This window comes from Cydia splendana, chromosome 10 (genome assembly GCF_910591565.1).
Source record: "Cydia splendana chromosome 10, ilCydSple1.2, whole genome shotgun sequence".
In the NCBI taxonomy this organism is placed as follows: domain Eukaryota; kingdom Metazoa; phylum Arthropoda; class Insecta; order Lepidoptera; family Tortricidae; genus Cydia; species Cydia splendana.
This window is the reverse complement of record NC_085969.1, coordinates 11078593-11094605: the sequence shown is the minus strand read 5'-3', so window position 1 is coordinate 11094605 and position 16013 is coordinate 11078593. Positions and strand designations below refer to the sequence as shown.

The 16013-nt window shown below is 39.1% G+C and overlaps 1 protein-coding gene and 1 non-coding gene across 2 annotated transcripts in view; both read left to right on the top strand.

Annotated features, from left to right (window-relative positions):
- The window catches only part of LOC134794309 (protein couch potato), a 228705-nt gene that overhangs the window by 78414 nt on the left and 134278 nt on the right, over positions 1 to 16013 (top strand). The window lies entirely within an intron of this gene.
- Positions 14878 to 14950, top strand: Trnas-gga (transfer RNA serine (anticodon GGA)). Its single transcript has one exon. It is a non-coding gene; the product is annotated as a tRNA-Ser (tRNA).

Here is a 16013-nt window from a genome sequence, read left to right as displayed (position 1 = left end):
TATGCGCTTCACCGGACAAATTACCCTGTCTTAAACCGATGTTGTTATTGAATGCTTTAATTATAATATGTTAATTATCATTTGCTTCTGGTTGAATTCAGTTTGGGTCTATACATGTTATTAATATTAATTCAATATCGATCACTACCGATATTCAAATGTAGGATAACATTGGGGAAAGCGTGTTAGCCTTTAGCCATGCGGATACAATCTAGATGATATCTGAATTGGATGCGATTATTATAGTCTCCATTAATTAGTCTGACGTGTGCTGTCAACACGATGTACCTCGATGATGGTGCCGATACGGCACAGACTACCCCACACAGACTCCACCTTATGGAGCAATTTCAATAATTCTCAGTTACCAGCTCACCACACAGGGGGGCGTTCTTTTACACACCACTTGGGTATTTGTAACCTATACCTTTTTATACAACAACAGTGTAACTATGTTTTCTTTTCTAGTATAATTGTTCGTAGACATGCAGGTTTATTTTAATGTATGAGGGCGCAACTGACTGAAATGAGTACCTAGTTGCGCACTCATAACTGAATTAGTAGGGGAGCGTGGTGTAGGTTCTGACCGTGATTTTTCGTAAATGTTCCATCTAGTAGATACGTTATCTGTGTGATACGAGCAAATTAAGCCGCATGTGTTTGCCTTCCACCTATCAACAACAAACGTTCACTTTTATGTGAAAGGTCTTCATTATGTTGCGGCGCTTTGGTAGTTACGAACCACCCCACACACACAACTATAGTGTCGTTTATTGATTAACATCAAAGAACCAAGTTAGTTGAGCAACTATGCCGCGTACGCCTCTGCGAAAATTTGCTCGCAAGCGAAACTCATATAGGTAAGTGCTGTTAACTAAACATATTAGAAATTAGTTGCGTTACTTACCCTAATCGACCTGAACGCTAAGTTTCACTATCACTTTGATGACTCGAAAATGTTTTGCTTGCCGCTGTAAAATTAAATTTCAACTTTACATGACCGCTGTACATGATTGTATATGGGTTCCTTAACACTTTCGGTGCCGGGAGCCCCGTATCCAGTACAAAATGAACACACATACGTGTTCTTGGCAGTGAATGTGTTAATCAGCAAACTAAAAATAGATTAATTGGGATTAATGTACACACACTGATTGGATTTGTTTTAGACTCAACACATGTGCCCCTTTAAATAATTATTTGGTCGTAACGTAACACATTCAGACTATTCAAAATCGCTCTGTAGCGTCAATATAGGCTTTGCGTAATCTGAGATCTTATAAGTTAATTTCTCATCGGAAGCAATGCGATGCCTATGAAAGCTGTTTATTTCACGGATTTACAAAACGCCAGCCGAATCAATTATTCTGGTTCCCGTGTCAGTGGAGTTAAAACCGTTACACACGGCGTCAAGCTGAAGTATTTCAATTTCGGAGTGCCGTTTAAACTAATACCTACCTATCACACACGCAACACGACGGAGTTAACTTTGACATCACTCGGTTCATCACGAGTTTAAATTGAATTGGTTATATACACTTTACTTCCACACGTGTTGCGCGAAATTAAATAAAGGGTAGCACAGCCGTCAACGTTCGCCCAACTTTACGATTCGATTGTATTGTAATAAAATGAACAACATAGTATGATATTACTGCTCTTTTTGGAAGCGCTCGTAAAACGTATCAATCTTTCTTGTACCGATCATTTGTAAAGCGGAAAAAAACTATTATGAATAGAGGTGAGGTAATGGCAAAGGCGAAAGATTGCGTGTGTCTCTTGCACGCCATTTTGTTCAGTAATTCAATAGTGGGGTAAAAGATAAAAGCGAAAAAGATAAAAAGGGGTGGTTTAATGGAATTAAACAGCGGGAGGGGGCGCGGTCGGACGGTGCTGTAAGCCGGACTTAGAGGAATGTCTTTGTTGGGCTTGCTTGTAGGTATTACATTATCTTATTCCGCTAGCAGCGATGGAGGGTTTCAGCGGTTTGTTCTTAGAACTAATATTGCAATAGCTGTACCACTTTATTTGCTTGCGTAACATATATGCGTGAGTTTAATTAATGACTGGCTTACTTTAATCTTCGGATTGTAATTGCTTGCACCTGTATGATGATGACGGTCCACGTGTAATACGTTTATTTTATTTTTTGTTATAGAGGTAGATATAAACCTATATAGTATAGGTACTGTGTGCGATAGTATAGTACCCATGTAATGTTTTATTGTCAATGACAAAATATAATAAACGCGATCATCGAATACTGCCAATGTCTTCAGACAAACAAACCTAAGCTAGAGTTCAAAACTCAAAGCATATTTTTTGAAATAAATTATATAATTAATATTTAAAAAAATGTTCTATATTTGTGGGCAACATTAGAGCCAGCAGTAGCAATGTTTTACGAGACGCGACGCGCCGACGGCGGGTAAGATTAGTAGGTCGATTAGCGCGCGACGAAGAGACGCTCCACTTGTCGATGCCGATCGACGGATCAATTTATGAGCTTCAGGGTTGCCAGTAATTTATTAAAATAGAAAACTGTTTATATAGATTTGACCATTTGACCAATGTTTTATTACATCTTAGGTTCGGAAGAATAACCAGTCGCTTTTTGGTGAAGGAAAATATCGTGATGAAACCGGACTAAACCCAATAATGCCTAGTTTACCCTCTGGGTAGGAAAGTTAGATGGCAGTCGCTCTCGTAAAAACTAGTGCCTACATCAATTCTTGGGATTAGCTGCTAAGCTGACCCCAGGCTCCCATGAGCCAAGGCAAAAAGCCAGGTCAACGCGAGGATGATGATATTGAGGTTCGAAAATGTAAGACAAGGCTAGCGGCTCGATTCGGGAAATGAATAGATATGAAATAGTAAAGATATGTGACCGCAACCGCTAATATATGTAAACAACATGTATGTTAACTATGTTTATGATAAAGCACGTTGAGAGGAGCACACAAATACGTTTGATTTAGCTTGTAAAGGATTTGTATGCAAAAGGCAAATATAAACCTACAAGGGTCGTGTCGGGGGTGTAATCCGACGTTTCTGAAGCCCGGCGAGGGCACCGGTGTCTTAAACGTTGTAGGTATTGTTGCGTAGTAAGCAAATATAGGTATAGTGTATACCTAAAGTTATTACGAAATTTGGGAATTAAACAAGTATACTTTAAGGGCCGGCACAGACGGACTGCAACCCGACTGCAACTTGTATGGGAACTGCACGCCCGTATATATCAGCCCTAACATAAGAATGCGTATCTCGTTAAGAATTAGTAGAGAGAGAATTAGAAAAATATTAGGTATATTTATTACTTCAAAATTATACTAATAAATTATCGTACGTATTCGATTTTCAATATCAAATTATGCCTTCAAACAGATACTTAAAGTTTTCTGATACCCCAAATGAATTATTTGCCTAAAACTTAAGACGGTTGAAAGGACGGTAGAACAGATGGTTGAACATACGACACAGTCGTTTTTATAAGGCTTCGATCTTGTTTTTTCAAAATCTAGTGACGGATATATTATGGAGACAGCATTCATATCATATACAGGACAATAATTACAGTACCACCTAAAGTACGGCTGGTAAGGTGGAGGTTTTTCAGTAGAAAATAGCTTAGTTCGGGGCAAAGTCTACTTTTAGTAGATATTTAACTTTTGCTTACCACAATATAAAATAAACCAGTCATGCGCAGTCAAACCATCCAGCACACCCTAAGACCAGCCATACTCAACATTTTTTTTATCAGGGCCACAAAGACGGTTTTGCATTGTAGCCCCGGGCCACAAGATGAATTTGCTTAAAGGTGATTGGATGGCGAGGGTCTTTACCAGGATCACCTGGCGGGCCACCTAAAAAAGCTCTAGGGCCGCAGGTTGAGTACTTATCGCTTCACCATCCGTTTGAGTTACCTAAAGGCATTTTTTCTGTTTCGCAAATAAATTGTTAAGATGGAGATGGCATATTGTAAAGATAGAGATACCTAGCTGTAGCCGAAGACAAACGAATATTTCCGAGGCGAGGCGTTTGATATAAAGCACAGATCAGTAATTGTAATTCGTATTGCGGAGACATAAGCTCATTAGCGATGGGGCATTGTCGCGAAGGTTCATTAATTTACGCTAATTGACGGGGAACTATAGCGATTAGTCTTAATTGCTGGTATACCAAATTATCCGAGCTGTAGACCCTTGAGGGTCTGAATGCGAGTAGCAGGTGCTTAGACAGTAATAGTGTATAAATTGATATGTGCAGTGTTTTATAAGTAATAAACGGTGGTGGGTGTCTAGTTGTAATTGATTGCCTGTATAGTTATTGTTTATTACCCACTTGTAATACTTCGAATTGATTTAGTGCTAACTTCAATTAGTATAGGCTTTATTTATTACAAACTAATATTGCTATTAGAATGACTTTAGTTTGTTTTTCTGTTTGTCAATTTATCACCCTTATATTAGGAGTACTGACTACATGCTGATTTAGATGAAATGGATCTTACATATAAATGTATGTAGGTATAAAGTTAGTAAATGAATAAATAGTTACATTTTAACTTTCCGTGTTGTTTGAGAGGGGGCTAACGCAAAGTTGTAGTTTTTATGTTAAATTCACTCGGAAACTAGACTATATTTGCGAGAGACTCTAAGAAATACTTTAAAAAGTTCCAATTGTATATCGTTACCCTGCATACCATATCAGTATAATTTTAGTATAAAATAGCTAATGATATAGCAGAGGGATTTGACTAGAAAAATTTAAAACGGAAGTATTATATATCTAATTTTAGAGATATTGAGGTAAAACGGCAAAACCCTTTACATTACACCTTTGAATTTCTTCGCTAAATGTCTGCAGGTTTCCTCACGATGTTTTTCCTTCACCGAAAAGTTAGTGGTAAATATTAAATGCTATTGGACGTAAGTTCCACATGAAACTAGGAAACTAGATGAACCGGTTTTTTACGACACCACCTGACGATTTAACGCAACACTTGTTCCTACAAACGTCACAGGTAAAATTACCGAAAAGTAATCTGATCCCCCTTTAATGATGCGTCAAACGCATTATTGCCTTAACCACTCCCCCAACTCGAATCTGTCGTGCCTGTTACCGGAAATTTCGTTATCTGCGTTGCAAAGTTTGTGTTTTTCGAGGAGGTTGAAAACTGTATTGCTTAAGGCGCATAGTTTCGTAAAATACCTACGTCTTTATTAGGGCCCTAACAAGGTTCTTAAAGGGATCTAGAATGCATTATAATTAATGCTGGTATATTAGTAATAATTTGTAAAACTATTTTAAAGCCATAAAAATATTACTCATTTACACCACACTACCAGACTGATTTACATTTTAAAAACTAAATGGGGTACTACATATTTCATTTTACGAATAATATTTAAGTATAAAATTTCGTGTGAGCTGGCTCCACTTCAATTGAAGCCGTTTCAATTGGTACTAGTCGCATTAAGGATTCAGCCGCTTTTTTAAACAAATAGGAAGTACCCTGTTTATCTAGTATCACTAGTATCGGATGTTATGCAATATGCAATTATGCATGTCGGCCCTTGGTACGCCCATTTTTTGACTAATAAAATAGCAAGCACGTTGAACGGGTTAAACGTCAAGGTCATTAAAGATACAAGTGGCCTTAAAGTTCTTGTAATTTCTATACATCAAATGGGATAATGTCGTTCCGAGTTAGTCGCGTGCCGACCCTGCGTGCACCTGTCGCGGCCGCTCGTTGGTCGGCGCGCCAACATCTGCCGGCGCGCGTGCACTTTTTTACTCTCTTTTTATGGCCCTCTTAATTGCGACCCAGACAAGCTATCTGGCGTTAAAGTCACCTAGCTACTGGCTATCTATTGTTTTTATATGTAATTATTTTGTTTACACTATGGGGGGTTAATTTAGGTACACACCAAAAACATATTCATTTTACGTAGGTATATTTAATTCGATGCCGCGAACCCGTAAACAACTGTAATGGCCTTTAACTTAATTTAAGCCCATTACTTTTTGAATAATATGTATATTTAATATCGCTAACTAAATGCGTGCCTTTATAAAGCCACAGTTACTTATATGATCTTATAAAATCAAACCAAAAAATATTAAGTAAAACATAGTAAAACATAATCGAAACAATTTCCAAGCTTCTTCAAGGAATAATTAATCAATCCTCTAAAGTTTTTGCCTAACTGAAACTTGGATATTACCTTTTAGTTTGGAACAAAAGGTGTACTTAATGCTAACAGTATTCAGTCTGTACTATGTAAAAGGCTATGGAATATTAATTACCATTTTTTTTATGTGTATAAGAGAACATGTGTTCTAATATAGCTAATAAAGATAAGCTTTATTAGTAGTTACTATTTATTCTCTTTTGATTTATTAACTCTGAAATAGCTCGAGGAATTTATTAATTAAAATCTTAATTTTGTATTTAAAATCATGATAAGATATTTAACATATTAAACAAAAGTAAGGTTTTCTTTATATCTATCCTCGTCCTTATATAATAATTTCATTAGTAACGTTGTTTTTACGTGTTTTCATAACCTACTCCATTTCATACGTTTTGAGAAAATAAAATAAGTACTAATAAGTATGTTAAAAACAAATAAATTTTTAACCTCGTAGGGATACATTTAAATAACTGAATGAAAGTTGTTACTTGTTGTTTGTATCATTATGTTTCTTTTTTTACAGGTAAGTTGGCTGCATTTTTCAACAGATAATAAGGTACCTATTTATTGTAACGTGGCTTAAGCCTTTTTCTTTGCGCTGGCAATAAAATTTATTGAAACAGAACTTTATTAATTGATAAACATTCGTCATATTTCACTAGGGCGCCGGTACGTAATAATAAATAAAAGCGCGTAATATTGCGTGCAAATATTTTTCACGACGACTAAATTTTTTATGATTTATCCAAATTCAGACAGAAGTCACAATATTCCGGCACGTTGCGTCACTGACGAGGTGAATTTAATATTCGACGGGCTGTTATGGGTGGTGGGGAACAGAGAGGGTGACTTTTGAAGAAAAATGCCAAATTTCTCTCACGAATCTCCTGTATCAATCATTGTCTTTTTTGTGTTATCCTGATTATAGCTACATAGATAGAGTCCGTACTGGTTTAACATAAAATAATAATCTAAAACTAAACCTATCTAAAAAATATAAATACCTAAATTGAACCCGGCATGGCCGTCAGAATGGGTTTTAGTTTCTTAATTGTACATATTGTAAAATGTATCCTTTATGAGATAAATAAAATGGACACATATTTTAAATAGGATTACATTAAAAATACCTAAATTCAGTTGTTATATTTTGTAAGTACTTAGTAATTCTATTAATGTATTTTTTATTTTATTTTACTTTGTTATAACTGAAATAAAGTTTCTTCATAAAATAATCTTATCAAAATTGCCAACTATAATTATTTAGCGCGATTCTCAAAATATAAAATCAAAAGGTATCAGTACCACTCCATTATAAATTATAAATAACATTTGTGCTCTTCCCCTTACTCTCGCCTAACTGTAATTCATTTTCTTAATTGCACGATTCAAGTTAATCTCGGTAAGCAATTTAACTTCGCCTACTTAAAAAAGCATTTAATATTGTTACAAAATGTAAATAGGTACCTATTATATACGCCATTTTTAATTTAAAATTATTTATTGCATCCTAAAATTGACAATTACTATCGATTAGTCGAGCCCCAAATTAAATTAAAGCAGGGGGTGGCTTTTATTAAGGTTAAAGGACGAATAATCGCGTTAATCTCTGAACCTAACTAAACGGAAGAGTGTGAAACTACATTCCGAACGTACGGAATAGCCAATATCGGAAATTGAATAAAGAACAAACTGACGTTCGGAAATTAGCTCCAAGAGTTGTGAATTCGAGATCATGACCGGAATTGCGTCAAACGGAGTTTCTGGGAAGCCGGTGTAAACTCGGCGCAGCAGCGCCCGTATTTAGCTTAGCGGCAGGTAGCGTACATACTTAATTATGAGCTAACTAATTACGCCAAGCGGTGCCGCTTACCGCCGCCCGATATCCGATATTGAACTTTAGCGGTTTTAATTATGGATAATTTAAAACGTGTGCGTGTATCGATTACGAAACCGCTGTTATCGTCAATGCATTTATAACACTAGGTTGAAAAAAAAAATTAGGTATTTATGTACTCAAAAGTAATGAAAACTACACTTTGTATTACAGTAAAACCTGGATAATTACAATCTCAAGGGACCGGCAACTTTTTGTCAATTAACCAGGTTTTTCATTTAAGCAGGTCGTGCCAATGAATTAACGAGGTTCAAAAAATCGTTGTGTCAATTATAGAGGTTTTCATTAATAGAGGTTGCGTTCTGACAAATTTCTTTTATGGAGGTCCAAATAACCTGTGAAAGTAGATTTACAAGCTTACGTTCTGGATTTTTGGTCTATATATTATATAACTTCCACTTTTACACTACCTACATTAGTTAATTACTACTTTATTTTCTTATTAATCATATGGGTTGTAAAAAATCCTTGAATTGTAGAAGAAAGTTTCATTGGAATGTAAAAGGCATACTAACTTTGTTTTTGATTTAATCAAAACTATTTCGCCTACTACAGGCTGTGATAGATACCCAATAAATAAATGGAATTATTGATGAAGTATTAAAATAAAATGATCACTATTAAAATATTGTTTCCGTTCTCTACAACTATATTATTTCAATTACAGAGGTAGTAAGTAAGACTCGTTTCAATAATAGAGGTAATAAGAAGAGCTAAAACAACAGATATTTTTAGCACAGTGTCATTATAGAGGTCTTAGTTGCGATGTGGTCAATTGCAGAGGCAAAATTACGAAAAGCACTAAAATCTAAATTGCAATTATAGAGGTTCCAAAATTTCAATTATAGAGGCCTTTTAGTCTCAACTCTCAAGGGACCGGGACCGGACCTTTGGTTGCAATTATTGAGGTTTCCCATTTCTCCAGGTGCCAATTAACCAGGTTTCACTGTAATATGGATTCTATTATAAAATGTATCAGAGATTGTCAGAGGTTGCTAAGTTGTATAACTAAGGGGTAAAACTTTTCTTCTACATTAACTTTTCAATTGAATTCATCATTCGAGTAAATAAATGGCTTCATCGAGCACAGGAAACTTTCACTATTTATAGACGCTCCGATTTCGAAATAGAGGAAATTCTGTCATTTATGTAGCTATTACAGTACCATCGATAAGTACCGAGTCTATTTCCATGAGCGCGACAGATTGCCAACTTTCTTGGAACCGAGCGCCATGCGACATCGAGTCTAAAGTCGAATATCGAATATACGCGGTAGAAAAGAATCGATTTCAAATACATCAGATCGTTTTTTATACAACATGTGAGCTGGATTGCCGTCCATAACGTCTTGATGTCGCCCATCTGTCGCCCCGAAATCGAGTTCGGAAACCTTTTTAACCGACTTTTTAGTGAGCGGGGTACGTAGTGTAAATTGACATGGGTCCATCGATGGATCTACGCAGCTGCTTTGAGTTTTGGGCGCAAGAATAAGTAACGTGATTTTTCTGTAAAAAGTAATTTAATCTAGGCAAGTCACATGAGGAACAGATGAGAACCCTTATATTATAAGCCCGATCGTTTGAATAAGTTGGTTTATGAGATGAGCTACTTATAAGAACCATTTAAGGGGTTTTGATCTAGAATGACACTTACGCTTAATAGATAATCGAAGTGTGCAAAAGGGAAACCATCTCGTGTATGAACATTTCATTATAGCGAAAGAGGCAGACTACAAATGAAAAAACGGGGCCACTATGGAGGTTCATAGCGCCCGGTAGCGGCCGCTTGAACGTACGAAAACTTAAGGTTAGCGGACTAGAAAAGACAAACGGCTGTATTCAAAAGATTCGGTTGGTACATATCTTGGAATATACTGTTACAAAAATAAACTAATTTACCCAATTACTCACACGTTATTTTTAAATTCAATACTTCCAATGACTCTTGATATTATCATTTCGCCGATCTTGGTCGCACTTTTAATATTTAACAGACAGGCAATCTTGTACATTCTAGACCTGTGGGTTTACATTGTTAATGAAATACCTTTTAAGTACGTTCCTTTGAAATAATTGTATGTCAAAAACTTTTTTTTTCAAACAGAATATTTTTTATTTCTTGTTCAATGTACTTACAATAATCACGTTAAATACTTACTTCGTGTTTGCAAATTAGATTTATTTCTGTGGACTTAAATGAATGTGAATAAATTTTATAATTTTACACAAGACTTATTTTAAGTTATTTTATGTGTGTAGTCGTTTTGTTTGCCTTTGATTGGGATTTTTATTATTGTTTAAATTACTGTATTTGGATTTAAGGTTATTTTTGTATTATTTAACTTTGTAGTCGTTAAGATGCAGGCTCCCACCCGTGTGCGGTGTCCCCATTGCCCTAATTCTCCGCGCACATTTACTGAACATGGCCTGAAAGTGCATATTGGGCACATACACAAAGATGTGCCCCGAACGACGCTCTCTCCCTCCCCCTCCCCCTCAGTTGCGGTGCAGCAGCAGCGGCGCGTGCTCTCGGACGACAGTGGTAGAACCTCGTGTTTTGAAGACCTGGCCACTTTTAGGAAGTCGGTGCGGGTATTGCGTCACATCCCTAGAGGAGCTCGGAACCTTGCTGCGGGCAAGTTGTGCGATGTGATCGATAGATGCATCGATACCAATGGTGTGTCTGAGTGGTTCGAGTTACTGTCATTTGCCTATTCCGCATTGAAAGCGCCAGAAGCAGCCGGTCCGGGTAACTTGACCACAAAAGTGAAGCGTAACATCGCATCGGTGGGGCTCATCGATACTTTGGGCGTCGAGGCCGAGTCGGTGGCTCTGAGGCCGCACTCGGTCCTGAGAACTATCGAGTCGAAAGTCTTCGAGGGCGATCTTAGGGGTGCAGTCAGGGTTTTGATGTCGGACGATTCTGTGGCACCGTCGAGCCCTGAAACCCTTGCCAACTTGCAGTTAAAGCACCCTGCCCCATCCCGGCCGTTGTTGTTCCCACCTGAACCAGACAGCTCCTGCCCACCTCTCACAGTCAGGCCGGAGGAGGTTGCACAGGCTCTAGGCTCCTTTAACAGTGCTTCGGCAGCGGGCTTAGATGGTATTCGCCCATCACATCTAAAGGAGCTTACTTCTGGTTCTGCTGGCGATAATGGGCTTCGGTTGCTGGAGTGCTTGACCAGGCTATGTAACTTCCTCCTTAGTGGTCAATTAAACCCCTTGGTCTGTCCATATGTATACGGTGCGTCCCTATGCGCGCTGTCGAAAAAGGATGGCGGTTTAAGGCCAATCGCTGTCGGCAGCGTGTTCCGCCGTTTGACTGCCAAGCTTGGTTGTAATGCTGTGAGAGACGAAATGGCTTCCTATTTGCAACCGTGCCAACTGGGATTTGGTACCAAACTGGGTTGTGAGGCTGCCATTCACGCCGTTCGAGCCTTCGCGCTCGACCCAAATAACGCGGATTGCATCATAATTAAGCTTGACATTAAGAATGCTTTCAACTCTCTGGAACGCGACACTCTTCTTGCAGAGGTTCGGGAGAAAGCCCCAGCTCTTTACCCTTTCTTGTACCAGTCCTATTCGTCTCCTTCCAAACTCTTCTTTAACGGGTCCCTTATTCCATCCCAGGTCGGTGCTCAGCAGGGGGACCCGCTTGGACCCCTTATCTTCAGCCTGGCTATTCAAAAAGTCATATCTAGATCTCGATCCCCTTTGAACGTGTGGTACCTCGACGACGGCACTCTGGGGGGTAGGCCGGAGGAGGTCGAACAGGACCTGCTTGCGCTCCTTCCACTTTTTCGGGAGCTGGGGCTCGAAGTGAACTCTAGTAAATGTGAGTTTTTTCCTTGCAGTGCCAACTCACAACCTTCCTTCTCTTTGTTTTGTGCCCTACTCCCTGGCCTCAAGGAGTTATCTACCCAGAATTTTAACCTTTTGGGTTCCCCGATGTTCCCCGCAGCTATACCTGAAGCCTTCAAGGTGAGAGAGCAGCTTCTTAGGTCCGCTGGCGAGAGGCTGAAAAAGCTCTCGGCTCATGTGGCACTTACTTTGTTAAGGTCCTGTTTTGCCGTTCCCAAGGTGATGTACTTTCTGCGTACTGTACCTGCCTGGCTGCACCCCGGCCACATGGACTCGTTCGACCTGGTGGTGAAGGAATGTGCTGAGGGTGTGCTGAATGTCTCTCTGAATTCAAACCAGTGGGACTTGGCTTCGTTGCCTATACGGAGTGGCGGTATTGGCATACGGCGCGTGCGGGATGTGTGCCTTCCGGCTTTCCTGGCGTCGGCGGCGGGGGCCGTGGACCTTGTCACTAAGATTTTATCGTTAGATGGTGGCAAGGCAGAAATACCTTTCGCTTCCGATGCGTTGTCGGCCTGGGAGGCTCTCAACCCGGGTGCGTCAGTGCCTGAACAGCCGTTCCGTCAGCGCTTGTGGGACGAGGTCGGGATTAAGCGTCTGTTTGACTGTCTTTTAGGCAAAGCTTCTGGTGCGGATAGAGCCAGACTGAACGCGGCTTTGGCGCCAGAATCTGGGGCTTGGTTGCACGCCCTTCCCTCCCCGAACTTAGGCACCCTGCTCGACAATGACTCGTTGCGGGTGGCCGTTGCTCTTCGTCTGGGTTGCGATGTTTGTCAACCACATCTATGCATCTGCGGGTCCATGGTGGAGAGCAACGGGCACCACGCTTTGAGCTGTTGCCGATGCGCGGGGAGGTTTCCACGCCACCACGCGTTGAACGACATTGTTCGAAGGGCGCTGGTGTCAGCCAACGTCCCGTGTGTGCTGGAGCCGCCGGGCCTTAGTCGGTCAGATGGCAAAAGGCCGGACGGTTTGACTCTGGTGCCGTGGGAGAAAGGAAAGTGCCTTTTGTGGGACGCCACCTGCGTCAGCACATTTGCCGCCACGCACCTTGGCCGCACTGTGCGGTCGGCAGGTGCAGCCGCTGAGCAGGCGGCGTCCCTAAAAAGGGACAAGTACTCGGGGCTAACGAACTACTTGTTCGTCCCCTTGGCTGTGGAGACTTCTGGGTGTTGGTGCGCGGAGGCGAAAACTTTTCTCGGGGAGCTGGGGCGTCGCCTGCAGCAGAGGGGTCTCGACCCCCGCTCCGGATCGTTCCTAGCGCAGAGGTTGTCCATCGCGGTTCAACGCGGTAACGCAGCAAGTGTGATGGGCACCTTTGCGCCGGGGGCGATGCGGGGTGGGTTATTTGATTAGTTTTTATAGGTTAGTTTGGGTTTAGTTGTAATTTATAGTTTTAGAGTTTACTGATAGTTTATTTCTTAGTTCTTAAGTGAAATTGACATTAATGTAATTCTCGCTTATTAATTAAATGTAAAGTGTAATATTTTTATAAATAAATGCCAAAACATATTCCAAATAAATAGGCTTACAATAATGGATAAAACATTGAAGAACCTACCTGTTGAAAAGTTTATTACGCCTTTGATTTACTTGCGGTATTTTCCTTACAAATTGAAGCGAACCTTCAAAGGCCCACGCCATTTTAGTGACGGAAGTAGTGTCATAGGGTGCAAATTTTGGTATCGGATGAATTCACTTGGCACAGATGTAATATACGTAAAGCTAAGCTAATACAGCCCGGTAGCCAAACGTTTGGCTTAGCTTTACGTATATTATGTCTGTGCCAAGTGAATTCATCCGATACCAAAATTTGCACGTCCCATACATTGGCTGACACTACTTCCGTCAGTATTTGATTGGTTTCAAAACAAAAGCTTATCAACGCGTCTATATTTTGGAAAATGGACTTATTAAAACTCCTTTCAGAACCTTATGTCTTTACGACTTTATGATTTCCATCTTTGTTCAACTGGGTTCACCCGGATTGGATTTTCCATACTCTATTATATACTTTTGAGTTACGCGAATATAAAAATTATTAAATTATTCGATCCGCGAGACAGTTTACTATGAACTGAGACAAGTAACTAATTAAAACTGCTATAAAAACTTGCCTTCCTCACCCTCTTTAATAGGATTTGCCTTTGAAGCTTTTATGAGCTGTTTTGGGTTTGTTTAACATAACTTGATAACATAATAGAGGTTCTCAATTCAAATTTTTTAATTATTTTTGATGCTGGTTACCTCAGAACTCCGAACTTAGATAGAGATTGGTCCTATTTTGTCTAGTTCTGATGATGACCATGGGGAGTCGAGGAAACTTCTCAAATCTTATAGGCATACATATAGTGATTTTTGTATTTTTATCAACAAATCGAGTATTTATATTTAAAAAAAAGTGACATTTGCTTAAGTGGAACTACCGATGAACACCAGAACAAAACAACGACATGTATATAACTATGTAATTGACTAAACGTTTGGTGATACGTCTTCTTTGTTAACTTTGTTCAGCAAGTTATCCACGAGCAATTGAGCGAACTCCGCAAATCTTATAAGCATACTTATATCGATTTTTTTAATCATGGATTTGCATTTGGTGAAATAGAGCTGCTCCCGAAGACCAAAGTGGAACTCTTCCACGACAAGTAAGGTAAACGTACTAGTGCTCGACATGCTAATGCCCGATAGATGACACCTTGCTGTCACCTCTATTGACAATGACTTAAGTTTCAAAATGACATGTAGGTACTGGGACCGCGTCGAGCACCAGTACCTACGTTTACCTTACTTATATTACGTCTTGGGGTTAATTATAATTTAAAAGATGTAATTGTCTTTCGGTAGATGTCGCTATACGCCACCCCAAAGGCGTGTTTACATAAAGAATGGAATGGAAAGATTTGCGATGTCCTGGTAGGCTTCCGTAGCTCAATTGGTTAAGAGCAACACACGGATTGTGGAGGATGCGGGTTCAAGTCCTGCCGGAAGCGTAAATTTTTCCATTTTTTCCTTTAATACAAAATTTGGAATATCGCTCGCAGACGTATCTGCTTGATAAAAAATTGATTTAATTATAATTGTTATGAGATGCACTATAGTCGTCAATATTTTTTATTGCATTTCAAACTGCTTTGTGAAGTCGTTTTTTTTCGATTAAAGATTATTACACTTAGATGGTGGTTTGATAAAAAGCTTATGTCATCAAAGCTCTATAGACAAATAACTCTATAGGGCGTGAAACCTCTGCCTTGCGGAGTGACAAATATTTACTTGGCTTTGCTTCAATTAACTTTCGTACTTCTTAAATACATGAGAGTAATAAAACCGGATTAACTAAACGTTACGCAAACGGTAATTGGTAAACTTACATATAAGGCTACCCAGACTCGTGGGATCCTAGCCTGCAAATATTAGTAGAACTCCTAATTCGAATTAATTCCGCGAGTTTATAAATATTCATATCCCAAGTTTGTGAACTCAGTTACTGGAATTATAAAGTGAAAGATTATTTAACTTTGCTTTTTGATCTGCTATCTTAAAGTACTCACCACACAAATGCTATTGTGGTCCGCTGCTGGGCATATTGTTACAAAGTTAAATAAATTTACTCTAGACGTGTAGGTGTAGGTAGTGAGATTTTCCCTATTTACGCCAATATTGTGTATGTAACAAAACTATTCGTAATTTCATTGGTGGTTAGGCTTCCGTTTCACATACTAGTTCGCTTGTGGCAAAGTACAGTCAGCAAAACCAGTAACTATAATGCGGTCGTCTGTTAAAATATTTTGGTAATAGTAGAAGTTATTTTCCAAATTTCAATTTCCGTTACTGGTAATTTTTTGTGAACATTGTACATACGTTAAAGTTGATACTAGACAAAAAATAACGATAGACTTGGTTATTATTTATACATACATAGTAGATAAATGCATTAAATTTACGACTATCGTTTGGTTTATATATGCCAAAGGTGAAGTAAAATTGTTTAGGTGCAGTTTACGTCCAGTAACGACCACATTTGTTACGATATTATGAAGAACTGTCTGTTGCAGT